The sequence below is a fragment of the Triticum dicoccoides genome, chromosome 6B, assembly GCF_002162155.2.
Source record: "Triticum dicoccoides isolate Atlit2015 ecotype Zavitan chromosome 6B, WEW_v2.0, whole genome shotgun sequence".
NCBI classification, from domain to species: Eukaryota; Viridiplantae; Streptophyta; class Magnoliopsida; order Poales; family Poaceae; genus Triticum; species Triticum dicoccoides.
In genome coordinates this window covers 292,992,005-293,008,361 of record NC_041391.1, presented here as the reverse complement: position 1 = coordinate 293,008,361, position 16,357 = coordinate 292,992,005, and positions in this window count along the sequence as shown.

The window sequence follows — 16,357 nt, the reverse complement described above, 5'->3', positions numbered from 1 at the left end:
TGTGTGTGTGCGCGCGCCATGACGTGACACCATGCCAACTTTCATGACTTTCTGGTGAGTTTAGGATTTACGGGGATTTAAAAACCGAGATTCCAAATGTTTGGGTCAACCTTAAGTTTTTACTGGGTTCATCTCACTAAAAAGTACCTATACGTGTACGTAGTTTGGAAACTTTGTTGGGTTCACCTGAACCCAACGGTGCTACGCTGGCCCCGCCCCTGATAAGGTCAAGATGTAGTCTTCTGTGTTCAATCTCAGCCTCCCTAACCAGACATACAGTTGTCACAACAATTGGAACTGGTCTACCAAATCCTTGTCTTTGTCAAGCAACTGGTTCTATCACTTCACCCTCTACTTACTGTTAGCTTTGTGAAGTCATTGCTTGCCTGCTCTCATTGAACTCACTGTGTGAAGACATTCTTCCTGGATTGCATACTTAGCTTCATATTGTCTTCCTATTCTGGTCTTTTCTACCTAGAAGTTATCTGTCTTTGTGCTTTCTTTCTATTGTTTCCTTGATTATGGCTTGGCTAGTGTAGTTTATCTTCCGCTGCATCATGTTTAGGTGTTATTTGTCTGTCTCTCTTCGAAGACATTGCTTGTTTCGAAAACTTCCACAAAAATCGCCTATTCACCCCCCTCTAGTCGATAACTAGTACTTTCAGTTTTAATGATGTGGTGTGTTGTTGTTTCTCTAGTGGTATCATGTGAACGTCGACTACATGACACATTATCGTGTTTGTCCTAGGAGAAGGCATTATGAGATTTGTTAGTAGATGATGGGTTGCGGGAGTAACAGAAGTCTAAACCTTAGTTTATGCGCTATTCCGTAAGGGGCCGTTTTGGGTCATTATGTTTCATGCTATGGTTTGATTTATCTTATTTCTTCTCTTGTAATTGTGGATGCTTGCGAGAGGGCTTGATCATAAGTAGGTTGTTTGTGCAAGTAAGAACAACACCTTAGCACCGGCCTACCCACATAACAACTTATCAAAGCAATGAACGTGAATCAATGAATTGTTGTGAAAGTAACTAGACAATATTCGCGTGTGTCTCCAACAATGATTTAATCACTATAAGAAGTACTTTCGGCTTGTCCTTTGCAATGAAAGGATTGGGCCACCTTGTCGCACCTAGTTACTTTTGTTACTTGTTACTTGCTACAAATTATCTTGTTGTCAAACTACTTGTCACAACTACTTTATAACACTTGTAGAGAATACCTTGCTGACAACTGATTATTAATTATTATTTTTTCCTCGTTGGGTTCGACACGGTTACTTATCGAAAGGACTACGATTGATCCCCTACACTTGTGGATCATCACAGCGCACCAACAACTAGGAGACTACACCTCTCCGCATACAAACTTCAGTTTCTTCCTTTTATTCTTTATCCAGCTCGCGAACCGCAAACCGGTTTTTCTCTTTCTCTTTTTGTGGAACGTTTTTGTTCTTCTTTTTTTTGCTAAATGCGTGCACTTTTTAAAATCTATGAAACTTTTTTGCAAATTTGTGAACTTTTAGGAAAAATCGATGATTCTTTTCTTTCAAAATGGACGATTTTTTTCAAAGTCGATGAATTATTTTCAAAATCGATGAACTTTTTTCAAATCGCATTTTTTCTTCTATAAATCAATGACTTTTCAAAAAACGGTGAAATTTTTACAAATTTGTTAAGTTTTTTACAAAATCGATGAAATTTTTAAAAAAATCGATGAAAGGTTTTCATATTTATTAACTTTTTTCCAATTTGTAATTTTTTGTCTGAAAACTTTCTTTGAATTCGTTGAACTTTTTTGAATTTCACAAACTTATTTTGAATTAATTTTTTTAATACTTGAACTTTTTCAAATTTGTGCATATTTTGAGTTCCCAATCTTTTTTTTTGCTTTTTGGTGAACTTTTTTTTGCGCGCGAGAGGTGGGTGCTTTTGACACAGCAAGTGACAGGTTTTTTTGGAACAAGCGAACGGAATTTCCTATTCGCCGCACGTTGCGGCAAACTGTCGAGGTTTCGCACACGGAGATCGAGGGATTGTTCCAGCTGGGCCAGCCCGTTTAAGTGTTTCAATGTCCTCGGTTTTGGGAACCTTTTAGAGGTTTCTAGCCGGTTTTGCTGGTTTTGGGAAACTTCTAGAAGGTTTCTGAATAGGTTTTTTTCCTTGTATTCTTTTTTTTGTTTTCCTTTTTCTGTTTTCTGTTTAGTTTTTGTTTGTTTCTATTTTGTTTTTTTCGCTTTCCTTTCTTTTCGGTCTTTTATTTTCAATGTTATTTTTTTCTTCAATTCTATTTTTTGAAAAATCATTGTGTTTTATTGTTTTGTCCATAAATCTGAAAAATTTCCAGGATCTTCAGTTTTTCGTACTTTTCAATAAATGTTTAGAATTTGAAAAAATGTTCCCATTATAAACAATTGTTCACAAATTTTAGAAAATGTTTGTGTTTCAAAAATTGTGCTCAAAATCTCCATTATTTCAGGAGTTCAAAAATTGTTCATGTTTCAATAATTGTTCACAATTTAAAAAAAATGATCATGTTCAAATTTTGTTTGGTACATTTTTCTTCAAAGTGTTCACAACTTCTTGAAAAATTGTTCGGAATGTTAGAAAATGTTCCTCCTTTCAAAACATGTTCCTGCTTTCAGAAAAATGTTCATGTTTCCATTTCTGCAGGAGTTTCAAAAATTGTTTCGTATTTTTTCAAAAAATCTTCGTGGTTTCAAATTTTGTTACTCTTTTTAAAAAAATGTTTGGAAGGTTATTTAAAAATTATTTAGAACCTCAAAAAATATTTATTAATTTTGAAAAATGTTTGCGTTTGCAAGTTCTTTCCTTTTTCTGCAAGAAAATGTCCGAGAATCCCAAATAATGTTCGTGTTTTCATAAAATATTTGAGTTTTTAAAATTTTGTTCACAATTTTGAAAATGTCCTCGTTTAATATTAACTCTTTCCAAAAGAAATCATGTTTGAAATTTCAAAAATGCTTAAATTGGCTGCAGCTTACAGTTCTTATACACCGGGCTGCAATTTTATACGCAAATTCCCAGGAATTATAGTGTCTAGCGACCTGGTTCCCTATCAGGAGGTTTTTTTTAAAAAAAATGGAGGAGGACTCCCAGCCTCTGCATCTGGACGATGCATGCAGCCACTTTATTAATTTCACGCAAAACCTTACAAAGTCATAGAATAGTAAGACTAAAGTCACCGTCTAGGCAACATCTGTCGCTACTCCTACCCTGTTGATGTGAGGATCCTAATAGTCTGGGCCTAATACCAAACAGACCTCACAGCCAAAACCTAGCATCTAAGACCTGAGGTCCCAACTAGGACCCTTGCCGGGTATGGGGCACCCACCAGTCCGGTGCACTTCTCAACCAGGATGCCTGCCGGGTATGAGGTCGCCGCAGCCACCTGCCACAATTCCATCTTCAGTGTTGTACTGCTGCATCAACCTTGCCCGGTCTAGCTGCCGTCGACGCCACCACGACGCCAGACAGCGCCACCTCTCTGCGTGAGTCCATCTCCGCGCATCAGACGTCGAGTCTCCACGGCGCTATGCCGCCGAGATCCGTCGCCATCAATGTGTAAGCTGAAGCACCGCTCCACCAAAAAGCCTTCCACTGGTCCCTCGGTCTGTGTACACCTCCACGAATGACGCCCCCAAGAGGGAAACGACACCATAGCGCCGCCGTCATCTGATCTGCTGATTTAGGGTTTCCCCCGAAGGTAGCATAGAGTGGCCTTGAACTTCTCCACGATGATGCCTTCAAGAAGGGAACGACATAGACAGCGCCGCCACCGCCGGCCTTGGCAGCTAGCCGAGAGCAGGTTTTCACCCAGATCTGTTCGAAGATCCTCCCCCAAGCATCTCGTTCATGGACTGCCTCCATCTATTCCCGGGACTAGACGAAAGGGATCCAGGCCGCCGCCGCCTGACCGGCCATGGCACCTTCATGGTGCCTACAGCCGGCGCCGTCAGGCCCACCACACTCGCCTGTAGATGCATACCAGAACCGCCGGCCCGCCCAAGCCCATCTAGGCAAGACCAGATCAGTGATCTCGGCCGCCGCCACAGGGGAGACTCCACCGCGGGGTGGTTGCGCCTTTGCTGACGCCATCGTCACGCATACCGTAGGGATCCCGCCGCTCCTTGCCGCCGGATCTCCGTCGAACGATGCGCCGCTGCCGCCCAAAAAAAGCCACCACCACGTGAGGGATAAGGCCCCGCTGCCACCATCGTAGGCCAGGCTTCGCCGGTGAGACCTCAGGCGGCGGCAGGACGGAGGAGGCGAGGGGAGGGGGCCTAGGGCCGGCGGCGTGGTCGCCCCCCGTGTCGCCTAGGGTTGGCGACGCGGGGGTGAGTGCGGGGGCGTGGGGGATATGATTCAGCCTCCCTATCAGGAGGTGATCGTTTTGATCCCTCAGTGGAACTTTAGTTTTTGGGATTTTTTTAGAAAATGTTAAGTTTTACCGCTGTCATTTGTTTCTTTTAGGGTTGCGTTGCATACTTTAGCACAAGAGCTTGTTGGACGTTGTGGTTAGCGCAGCGCGTGCAACACTTGGAAGTTACTAGATCAGGAGCGCGCCTTGGCGCGGGGTGCCAGTTCCAACTATGTGGTCAAATAGGTAATGATCGGTTAGCAGGAGGCATGGTTTACCGCACATATTCGACAATACAACGAAACTTCCGGTTCAAGAGATATGTTTAGTACAGAGTAACCGCACAGAATAAATATGTATAGAGCATACTGATTAAATATACATCAAAAACAAAGTGTAGTTGTTGCCCAAGATAACCGCAATTTCACTATAAAGCATAAAGGCACAATTTGTACCAAAATCAGGGCACAATGTTTGCTCAGGACAACTGACTTGCATCAGATAGTACAAAACTTAAACATATAAGTTACTTAAATATAGCCAAGTAGTTCATACCAGCAGGTGTTAGTCAATGTTTTATCTGCTCATAAATACAATTGAGATGACAGACAATTGGAAACGATTCTCTTGAAACATCGATAATAGTAAGGCACTGTTTTCCTTAATCAAAGAACATCTACGATAGCTAATAGCTGACCATTACAGAGAACTTCTGAGACAAAGATAATGTAATTAGCAGTGGACAATACTTGACAGGCTTATTCTTCCTAATGATAATATGGAAGCTCTACAAAAAATATCAGAATTAGCTCATGAGCATAGGCACTATAAAAGCTATACAAAATTCAGATAGACTGGAAACAAATCAGTGACATTATGCCTGTAGAGTATTAAGTAGAAAAGATATGTTGCTGAGAGATCCAAATGAATATTGTAGCTAAAAGGTGCCTGCAAGAAAAGATGATGTAGGTGAGAGCAACATATCAGCCACTTGATACTTGAGTAGGAAAAGGATGATACATACATACAACTGGAGTAACTTCTGTCACACGATGCCGTGGCAATGGCAAAGATGAAACTGTGTAATATGACTTCGAATTAACAGCATATGTGGGTTATTGTCTAACTCATTACAACCACATGTCACTAAAATTAAACTTTCTAAATCACAATAAAGAATAATAATCCACAACCATGTGAATAAATATGAAATTTTACATTCCCATGATATAGCTACCTTTCGATTCAATAATGCAGCTCAGTGCAAAGGGATAACCAACATGCCAAAAGGAATATTCCCAATAGAGAGCGAATAAGCCAGATTTGCTACAAGCGGATCATGGTCACAGGGCTCATATTTTTGTGAGTTTTTTTTGCCCCTGACTGCAAGATCATTAGAAGCTCTTTCATCACAGGAGAACAGTGAAAAGGGACAAAAAAGGGGCAATTAGCTAAAGGGTAAAATGCACAAGATGAGCATATACCAAACATCTTCAGGGAAAGAACCGTGAAGCAATCATATAATTATACTCTAAGCTAGGGAAAATGGTAAATGATTCCCGCTCGTGTTCTTATTTTCATTCATGATTCGTTAACGCCGAGTCTTTTCTCTTTCTTTGTGTGAGACTGCACCTACATATTCGAATTTCTGTCAAGCTCATGTAGGAATCTGAATATGTAGGTTACTAACACCAAGACAATCATCCGAACAGAACTGTTCAGTCGAATAACTCATTTTGCTAGGTAGCTGTCTAGACAATGCAGGCACTGTCTAGCTCATCTAAGAATCTAAATATGTAGTCCAGTTGAATACCTCATTTGGCTAAATAGCTCGCTATCGAGACAATGCATGAGAATTTCGCAGAAACTAGGTGCAACACAAGTTAGAAAATGCATGTAGACACTTCTACAAAGCATGAACTGTAGAAGAAAAGAAAGGCTCTATGGTCAAGGCCAGATCGCTCACCAGACACCGGCTTAAGGCAATTTATTAGGACCGAAGCATCAAGGAAAAGCATACGTTCCATTAGGTGCTTGAACATAAGCCATCCTCACTACATGCCCAAGGGAGTTACCCTGAAATAACAAATAAGCCTCAAGATCAAAATCAACCAACAACAAAGAATTGACAGCCTTGACCATACACACAGTGGAACGGGCTGATGAGAGATACAGAGTGAGAGACATGAGATCCTCACAGTAGCGCGACCATGTTCAGCGACTTGCAGCTCCGGCTTGCCGCTCAGCTGGCGGACATGACAATGAGCTCTTACTGCATCAAAGACTGTTGTACGTTGTAAGGAGCAGCAGAAAAAAAGGAGATCAAAACTGTGTATATATGGACATCTACGAGAGAGTGGAACCCGGGATGCAGTACCGGAGCGCACGCGCAGCACGAGTACACCGACCGCACACGATGGTGACCCCAACGGAGCAGCGTCGTGAGCCGCGACTTGCGCTTCTGCCGTTGACGGTGACAGGGTCCATCAGCGCGGCCGTGCTTGACTTGACGCACACGCACACACGTCCGCCAGTTCCGCCGCCTCGTGTGCTGGCTAATGTCTTGTTCATGGGACAGATAGACCTAGCTGTTGTTCCCAGTTTTTCACTTCCTTGGAAGTTCCTCAACAAAGGAACTGCAACTGATTCATAAGTAGATCTTTAAGCACCTATAGGATGGTATATTAGCAATAGTGCTAAGCATTTTTTTGATAGCAAGCTTGATGAAATTAAGGTTTTAGGTTACTTTTCAATTATAATGCCCAGAAAAGGTTTAAACAATTTTGGCTTTAGCTGTCCCATGACCATCTGCACTAAAATCCTATTACATAAATAAGAAAATAGAACACCAAATATGGCTTGTAAAGTAGCCTTTAGATGAAGAACGACCATCAACAGACCTTAAACACATTATTTTCTACTAAGCAAACTACAACAGGCAAAGCAAGCGCAAATGTTGAATCTGATGATTATAAAAAACATACATATATACAACAACTTCATCTTATATGATTTGGCTCTGTGCATGTTAACAACTGAGTAACTGAATAATTTGGCATGGAGTGCAAAGTAGATCATTGTGTATTACCATGAATTCTTCACCTGAATAAGGTCCGCAAAAGACTATTTTGCTCTATCAGCCAAGAGCAACTACATCTGCACGAAGCATACAACATTAATAACAAAACAAAAGATTTCATCATTGATCAATACCAATAATGTAAAACATGAACCATCCACAATACTCAAGGGAAAATAGCAATGGAACTTATAAACAAATACTCCCTACGTCTGGAATTACTTGTCACTCAAACGGATACTTCCTCCCTCCTATCTCTTCCATTGCTTTCGAAATCTTAGTTATCAACCATGGGTTGGAGAAACGAACATAACAACGGCTGGGTAGTGACAGAACAATTAAAACTCAAGGCAACAAAAAAATCATTTGATCTGCCTGGTGTAACTGAGTAGAAAAAGAGAAGCAAGGATGATAGAATCAAACAACTATGAATGCAGATTCTTAAGGCATGATCATTTGCTACTGTTAAACAAGCCGTATGTGTACCTTCATTATGCGCGTCACATGTGACGTATCTTAGCGGGAGTTGTACGTATCTTGGTAGTAGGATAGGAGGTTTATCTCTAGCTCATAATTCTATCTCTAGCTAGCTTGGACTCCAAGTTGTAACCTCCTGTACCTGTACGAGATCTTCTCTCCTGGATGAGATCGATCCCAACTGTATGCGCTACCAGGGTTTCGCATCCCTGCATATAACATGTATGCGTCCCCTCTCTGCGAGGCAAGACGTTTTCCGCATCGCACATGGTAACAGAGCCTTTCCTTTTCCCATCGAGAGCTTCTGTCAAACCAATCTAGCCTAGCCATGTCTTCCTCCGGCGCCTTCTCTCCAAGCCTCAACAATCAGGTCACAGAGAAGCTGTCACGCACGAACTACGTGCTATGGCGCACGCAGATCACACCTCAGCTGCGCGGCACCGACGTCTTCGGCTACGTCGACGGCACCAACCCGGAGCCGGCGAAGCTCCTCGTCACCGTCAAGGAGGGCAAGGAGACTTCATCGCCCAACCCTCTCCACCCTATATGGGTACGGGAGGACCAGCAGGTCCTTGGCTACCTGCTGAATAACCTCACGAAGGAGGTCCTGGTCACGGTGACCACGGTCACCACGGCGGGCGCGCTCTGGACGACGCTCGCGGCCATGTTCTCGTCACAATCGGCGAGTCGCATCAACAACATACGCACCTCCCTCATCAACGCGCAGAAGGGTAACCTCTCGGTTGCCTCCTACTTCGCCGCCATGCGTGGCTATGCCGACGAGCTGGCCGCGGCGGGCAAGCCCATCCAGGACGATGAGCTTTTCTCGTACATCATCCACGGGTTGGACGCGGACTACCAGCCACTGGTATCGGCCCTCGACGCCCGTGTTACTCAGGCAACCCTCGATGAGCTCTTCGCCATGCTGTCGAACTTCGACCAGCGCATGGCACAGTTCAGTGGATCCAGCGGTGGGTTCAAATCTTCTGCAAACCTGGCGTCGCGCGGCCGGGGTGGTGGCTCCCGCTCATGTGGCTCCTCGCGCTACAAAGGGTGATCTGGTGGCGGCGGCAACGATCGCGGCCACTCTCCTCAGCGCTCGGGTGGTCGCGGGCGCGGGCGCGGGCGCGGTGGAGGAAACCGAACGCGTCCAGAGACCCCGCGATGCCAAATCTGCGGGAAACCAGGTCACACAGCTAAGGATTGCTGGTACCGCTATGATGAGGATGAGGACTCCCAAGATGATGACAAGGTAGTTGCTGCCACTGATGGTTCCTACGGTATTGACACCAATTGGTACGTCGATAGAGGTGCCACAAACCACATCACGAACGAGCTTGAGAAGGTCACCACGAAGGAAAAATACCGCGGCAAAGATCAAATTCATACTGCTAGCGGAGAAGGTATGGGTATAAGTCACATTGGTCACTCTATATTTCGTACCCCTAGTCGAAAACTACACATTAGGAAAATCTTGCATGTCCCTAGTGCACACAAAAATCTTCTTTCCGTTCATAGAATTGCCCTTGATAATAATGTTTTTCTCGAATTTCATCCTTTTTTCTTCTTGATTAAGGATCAGGTCACGAGGAAAATCCTCTATCGAGGTAGATGTGTTCGAGGGCTCTATCCGTTGATTCCGGAGTTTCGAAGATACAATAAACAAGCTTGTGGTGCTATCAAGCTTTCGTCCACACGATGGCACGACCGTCTAGGACATGCCTCTTTTTCTTTAGTAGAAAAGTTGCTTAGGAAAAATAAGCTCCTGTTTGTTGGTGAGCGTCATGTTGAAACTATTTGTGATTCATGTCAGCGAGCTAAAAGTCATCAATTACCGTATCCTATCTCAACTAGTGTTTCTACTAAACCTCTGCAACTTATCTTTTCCGATGTGTGGAGTCCAGCCCCTACCTCTGTTGGTAGACACACATATTACGTCAGTTTTATTGATGACTATAGCAAATTCTCGTGGATATATCTCCTCAAAAAGAGATCCGATGTGTTTCAAGTTTTCCAAAACTTTCAAGCACTAGTTGAACGAAAGTTTGATAGCAAGATAGTTGCTGTCCAATCTGATTGGGGAGGGGAATACGAAAAATTAAATTCCTTCTTCCAAAATCTTGGCATCTCACATCATGTGTCCTGCCCGCATGCTCACCAACAAAACGGTTCTGCTGAACACAAGCATAGGCACATTATCGAGGTTGGTCTTGCTCTTTTGGCAGGGGCATCCATGCCTCTCAAGTTCTGGGACGAAGCTTTTCTCATAGTTGTTCATATTATCAACATGCTACCCAGTCGTGTCATTAACAATGAAACTCCAGTAGAACGACTTCTTCACACTAAACCAGACTATAAGTCTCTCCGTGTGTTTGGGTGTGCATGTTGGCCCAACCTTCGTCCCTACAACAACCGTAAACTCATGTTTCGCTCAAAACAGTGTGTCTTCCTATGGTATAGTGCACAGCATAAAGGGGTCAAGTGTTTAGATGTCTCCACTGGCCGTGTCTACATCTCACGAGATGTGGTCTTTGATGAAACAAAATTTCCGTTTGCTGACCTCCATCCCAATGCTGGTGCACTCCTTCGCAAAGAAATCCTTCTTTTGCCCTCTCATCTCACTAGTTTTGATCAAGGGGGACAAAATATTGATGATCTATTGACTAACCCATCTAATGATGTGCATGAGTTTTGTGTTGATGCAACAGAACAAAGCAGCGCGGCAACTACAGGAGCAGATGCAGAAACTGCAGAAAAAACGGCGCCTATTGAGCCATATTTCATGTGCCTCCCCGAGGGAAACGGATCCGCCTTGGGATCTGCCCATCTGTAGTGAACCGGATCCGCCTCGGGATCGGTTCCTGCGAACGCGGCAGGTACAGGCGCCTCGGGATTTCTCCATGCTGACGGGGCAGCGACAGCCGCGGGAGCAGGCGTGACAGCTGCGGGAGCAGGCCCAGGCACGGGCCCAGGCGCGGGCGCGCGCGCCGCACTGTCCCCCAATCCACATGACGGGCGCGGTCGGGTGGACGCGTTCTTGCATCGATCCCCATGCGGTCGGGCGGAGGCGGCCCCGCACCAGTCCCTGTCAACCTGCGGTACGAGGTACGCCACCAATCCGGTGACGTACACGCGGCGCAGTGACGCGCGACGCAGGGAGGGCCCGACCGGCACGGAAGTTCAGGCGGATACGCCATCATCACGCCATGATGATCTGCATGCACATGCACATGCTCAGGCGGGATCCTCTGCGGCAAACTCACGTACTCCACTTCAACAGTCAGCCGCAGAAAATCAAGCAGCATCTTCATCGGGATCATATGTAGTCACACATGAGCATCTTGCAGGATCTTCTGTGGCCACCGATCCTGATGTTTCTCAACCACGACGTACACGGCTGCAACAAGGGGTAATTCAACCTGTTAATTACAAGCATATAACCAAGTATGGTATGGTTTGTTCCACAGGTGAACCAGATGAGCCTAACACCCTTGAAGCAGCATTGTGTGATGAAAAGTGGAAGAAAGCCATGCATGAAGAGTACATGGCATTGATGAAAAACAAAACATGGCACCTGGTTCCCCCACAGCAAGGTAAAAATTTGATCGATTGCAAGTGGGTTTTTAGGATAAAGAGGAAAGCTAATGGAACCATTGATCATTACAAGGCTAGATTGGTTGCAAAAGGCTTCAAACAGAGGTATGGCATAGACTACGAGGATACCTTCAGTCCAGTAGTAAAGGCTGCCACTATTCGCCTTGTCTTATCTATTGTTGTCTCTAGAGGATGGAGTCTCAGACAGCTCGATGTTCAGAACGCGTTTCTCCATGGTGTTCTGGAAGAGGAAGTGTACATGAAACAACCGCCTGGGTTTGAGAGTAAGAATGCTCCTTCTTATGTGTGCAAGCTTGATAAAGCATTGTATGGACTAAAGCAAGCTCCAAGGGCATGGTATGCTCGCCTCTGTCACAAAATGCAAGCACTTGGTTTTGTTCCGTCCAAGTCTGACACATCATTGTTTATCTACAACAAGTCCAACACATGCATATTTGTTCTCATATATGTTGATGATATTATTGTGACTAGCTCATCTGATGAAGCAATCACAGGACTTCTTAAGGATTTGAGTGCAGACTTTGATTTAAAGGATCTTGGTGACTTGCATTATTTTCTTGGGATTGAGGTGAAAAAGCACAAGGATGGACTTGTTCTCTCTCAAGAAAAGTATGCCACTAACTTGGTCAAGAAAGCTGGGTACAAGGATGCAAACCCTCTCTTACTCCATTGTCCAGATCAGAAAAACTATCCCTTGCAGAAGGCGAGCCCTTAAGTCAAGAAGACAGCACCAAATACAGGAGTCTGGTAGGAGCTCTTCAGTATCTCACACTTACCAGGCCTGATATTTCTTTTGCTGTTAATAAAGTCTGCCAGTTCCTCCATGCACCTACTAATGTTCATCTGACAGCTGCAAAGCGCATAGTTCGATATGTTAAGCACACTCTGAGCTTAGGACTGAACTTCAGCAAATCACCATTCACTTTAGTCAGTGCATTCTCTGACTCTGATTGGGCAGGTTGTCTTGATGACAGACGTTCCACTGGTGGTTTTGCAGTATTTTTTGGACCTAACTTGATATCATGGTGTGCACGTAAACAGGCAACTGTATCCAGGTCAAGCACAAAGGCAGAATACAAGGCATGGGCAAATGCCACAGCAGAGATCATATGGGTTCAATCCATGTTGAAAGAACTTGGCATACGATTTAAACAGGCACCTTGTTTATGGTGTGATAATCTTGGAGCTGCGTATCTCTCTGCAAATCCAGTGTTCCATGCTAGAACAAAACACATAGAGATAGACTTTCATTTTGTCAGAGAGAGAGAGTTGCTCAGAAGCAACTTGATATACGCTTTGTGCACTCCAAGGTCAACTTGCAGATGATTCACAAAGCCTTTGCCTACAAGAAGCTTTGAAGACTTCAAGCATAATCTCAACTTGATGAAGTTGTGATTAAGGGAGGGTGTTAAACAAGCCGTATGTGTACCTTCATTATGCGTGTCACATGTGACGTATCTTAGCGGGAGTTGTACGTATCTTGGTAGTAGGATAGGAGGTTTATCTCTAGCTCATAATTCTATCTCTAGCTAGCTTGGACTCCAAGTTGTAACCTCCTGTACCTGTACTTGTTAAATATTATTTTAAATATTATTTTGGAAGCAAACTTATAGTCTATAGCGCACGACCCGTTTTTCTTTCGTACCGGCGCCCATCGTGATTGCAAATAAACACCCACTAAAACCGTATAGGGAGAAAACATTGATAACTACACATGCATACCTTTGAAAAACCTCGAAGGGGAAAAAAACCGCGCGCGCGCGCGCGCGAGAGAGAGAGAGAGAGAGAGAGAGAGAGAGAGATGTCTTAGGATTAACCACATTCAAACACGTTTTGGTTTGTGTGAACACTGAGGCCACCGCCGGCGAGGGTGAGAAGGAGGCCATCTGTCGGTGTACGAAAGTAGGGGCTCTCCTTTGTACCCTTACTTGTGCACGGGCAGTCAGAGCCGTGCCTACGACCACACCTAGCAGGGCAGGGGAAGGAAGCCGAAGCGCGAGACCAACAGAGCAACGCCAAGACCAAGGAGCAAAGGGGCGAAGCAGGCTCCTCCGGCAAGGCCCTTAACGGGGCAGCCTCAACGGCCCCGGCAAGAGCCTTGCCGGGGCAACTCACCCCACACTAGCGGAGCGCGCCACCCTTGAGCCTAAGAGTTCCAGTGCCATCATCAGCATTGGAACCAAGGCTCGGGAAGCACCTCCATAGTGGCATGCAGATCTTTGTCAAGATCATAGATACACAAGATCGAATGAGAAATAGAAGACGACGATCCTCGGCAAGATCCTTGCCAAGGAGATCCACAAGGCCCCCGGCAAGATCCTTGCCGGGGATGACCGCGATGCCGCGGAAAGAACCTTGCCGGGGCCCCAGCAAGACCCTTGCCGAGGACGCCTGCAGGGCCACAGCCAGGCTCGCACTTACGTAAAACTCCACCGCCGTTCCCATACAGCTGCCAGCCCAACCAACTAGGCAGGCACTTGCGTTTCAACGCGCGGCTTCCAGGCCAACTCAGCAAGCACCTGTGGCGGCATGCAGATCTTCATGAAGGCCCCACCACCGCGCCACCTCAGCAGTCTGCCTGTCTACAAGGCGCAGCACACATCGCTGGCCTGGGCGCGTGTCGAAGCGAGCCGGAGCGGCGACGGATGGGACGGGCCCCGTTCTCGTCCCTGATAAAGCGAGGGGACACCTCAGGGGCGCATTTAATGCGTCTTGTCCCATAATAGCAGGCGATAAGCCTGCGCACTCTACCCTTTCCACCTCCTGCGTGCCACTGTGGCGCCTCCTTCGACTATAAAAGGAGGCCTGGGACATACTAGAGAGGGATTCGGCTCTTTTGAACTACGCAGCCACCATAGCTAGTTCAAGAGCTCAAGAACTCTCTCAAATACACAACAAAGCAGGACTAGGGTATTACGCATCCTCGCGGCCCAAACCTGGGTAGACAAACTGTGTTCTGACCACTAATCCCGCTCTTTTCACAACCCCGCGCTCTGTCAACCATAGAAGGGATTCCAGTGATCCCATAGGTGTCATTTCCCCGACATCTTTGGCGCGCCAGGTAGGGGGCGCAGTTGTGGAAATCTGGTTTAGCAGTTAGTTAGCGAATCTTCATCATCATGGCTCCCAAGAAGAAGACGATCACAGCGATCGGTTCATTTGGGGCCGAATGGCTCGTGCCGGTACGGGTGGGCGACGGGGTGGTTGCGGACGGAAGCCGAGGCGCGGTCCGCGAATGCCCACGTCGTTCTAGCAGTCGAAGCCTGGCGAGTGGTGTCATACGTGCTCAAGACGATGAGCCGCGCGTCACCAAGTCCAAAGACGGAGCTAGGCCCTCTGCAGGCGACGCGGGGCCCTCCAAGGGCGGCACCGTGCCACATACGAGCGGTGCGGCGACCTCTAAGACGCCCACGCAGGGGCCCGCAGTGTGCTCCTCCCAGGCTGCGCGCGACGAACGGCGTCACCACACCGACGACCCCGGGCACCGCCGCGGGAAGAGTCCCGTGCATCATTCGCGGGACGCAGAAGACCAGCATGTTCGCTGAGGCGCTGGCGAAGACGGCGTGCAACTGCAGGGCCGTGATAGAGCTCCTTCTAATGTGGTTAGGAGTTGGAGCACGTCACGGTCCATGCAAGTTTCACCGTCGCCTACGCCGACGAAGGCCTTGGCGCGCACGCAGTTGCTCCTCGACTTCCCTCCTACTACAAAGAAGCTCGACGAATGGAGAGCCACCATTCGGAGCCTCGTCGGCATTGCCAATAAGGATGAGCTGCGACCAGTGGGGCCCTCGGGCCATCGTTCCGTCGAGGCGCCACACGCCAGTGGTGGGAGGACTGGGGGCGCTGCAGCCACGGTGTACTCTCCTCCTCCTCGCCAGTTACCGTGGGCGCCGGTCCGTCGTGATGACGCTTGTGATAACATTTCCATAGCGTCGTCCGACCCACGGACCCACCGCGATCAACACCAAGTTCTTCAAGAGAGAGCCCATGAAGACGCTCGCACCACCATCGAGCACCGGCGCGAGGCACGCCACCGTTCAGATATGCGAGCAGGGCCCACTACGGACCACCTAGCACCGGGGGGCCTGGGGGTTTACCTTATGAGGTAGGTTGTCTAGCCTTTACCCCCGAGTTGCAGCATTTCCAGTGTCCCACTCATCGCACTTTCAAGCCTGACGTTGCCGAAAAGTACAACGGAAAAACTCACGCTGTCGGCGTTCTGGGAACGGGGGTCCCCAGACTTGCCTGCCTGCGGCCTGCGGCGTGGCTCAAAAGGGGGCCCAGCACGGCCCATCTTCATCAACACAAGCTCAAGACCCTCGCGAGGGGCCAAGCCTCGCGGGGCGGACGACAAGGAGCTTCCTCAGGCACGGCCTCATCAGGCTGGCTCACGAGGAGGCGGAGAGTTCAAGGCGGGGTACCTCGCGAGGTGCCCATGACGCAAGCCATGACGACCAAGGGCGCTAGTCGGGTGCCAGCCCGCGCAGTGTCCTCCTTTCCTCTTTGGTGCAAAGGGAGCAAGCGCAGGCGAGAGCATCAAGCAAAGGCATCCATTTTGGTGCAACAAGACCAAGACCAGCCCAACGGTAGGAAGGAAGTCATTGTGGAGCCCAAGTAGACGTCATCGCCAGAGCCTTTGACAGGCGAGGACCAACTTTAGTCAGGATAAGTGTACCCGATGTTCCCCTTCAAAATGGCCAATTGTTGGCGCCCTTCCCGCTCAATATTTGGGAAGAGGCCCAGGGCCTTTGCCTATAAATAGGACTAGCCACCCCCAGGGTAGAGGCATCTAGCAATCTGGATCC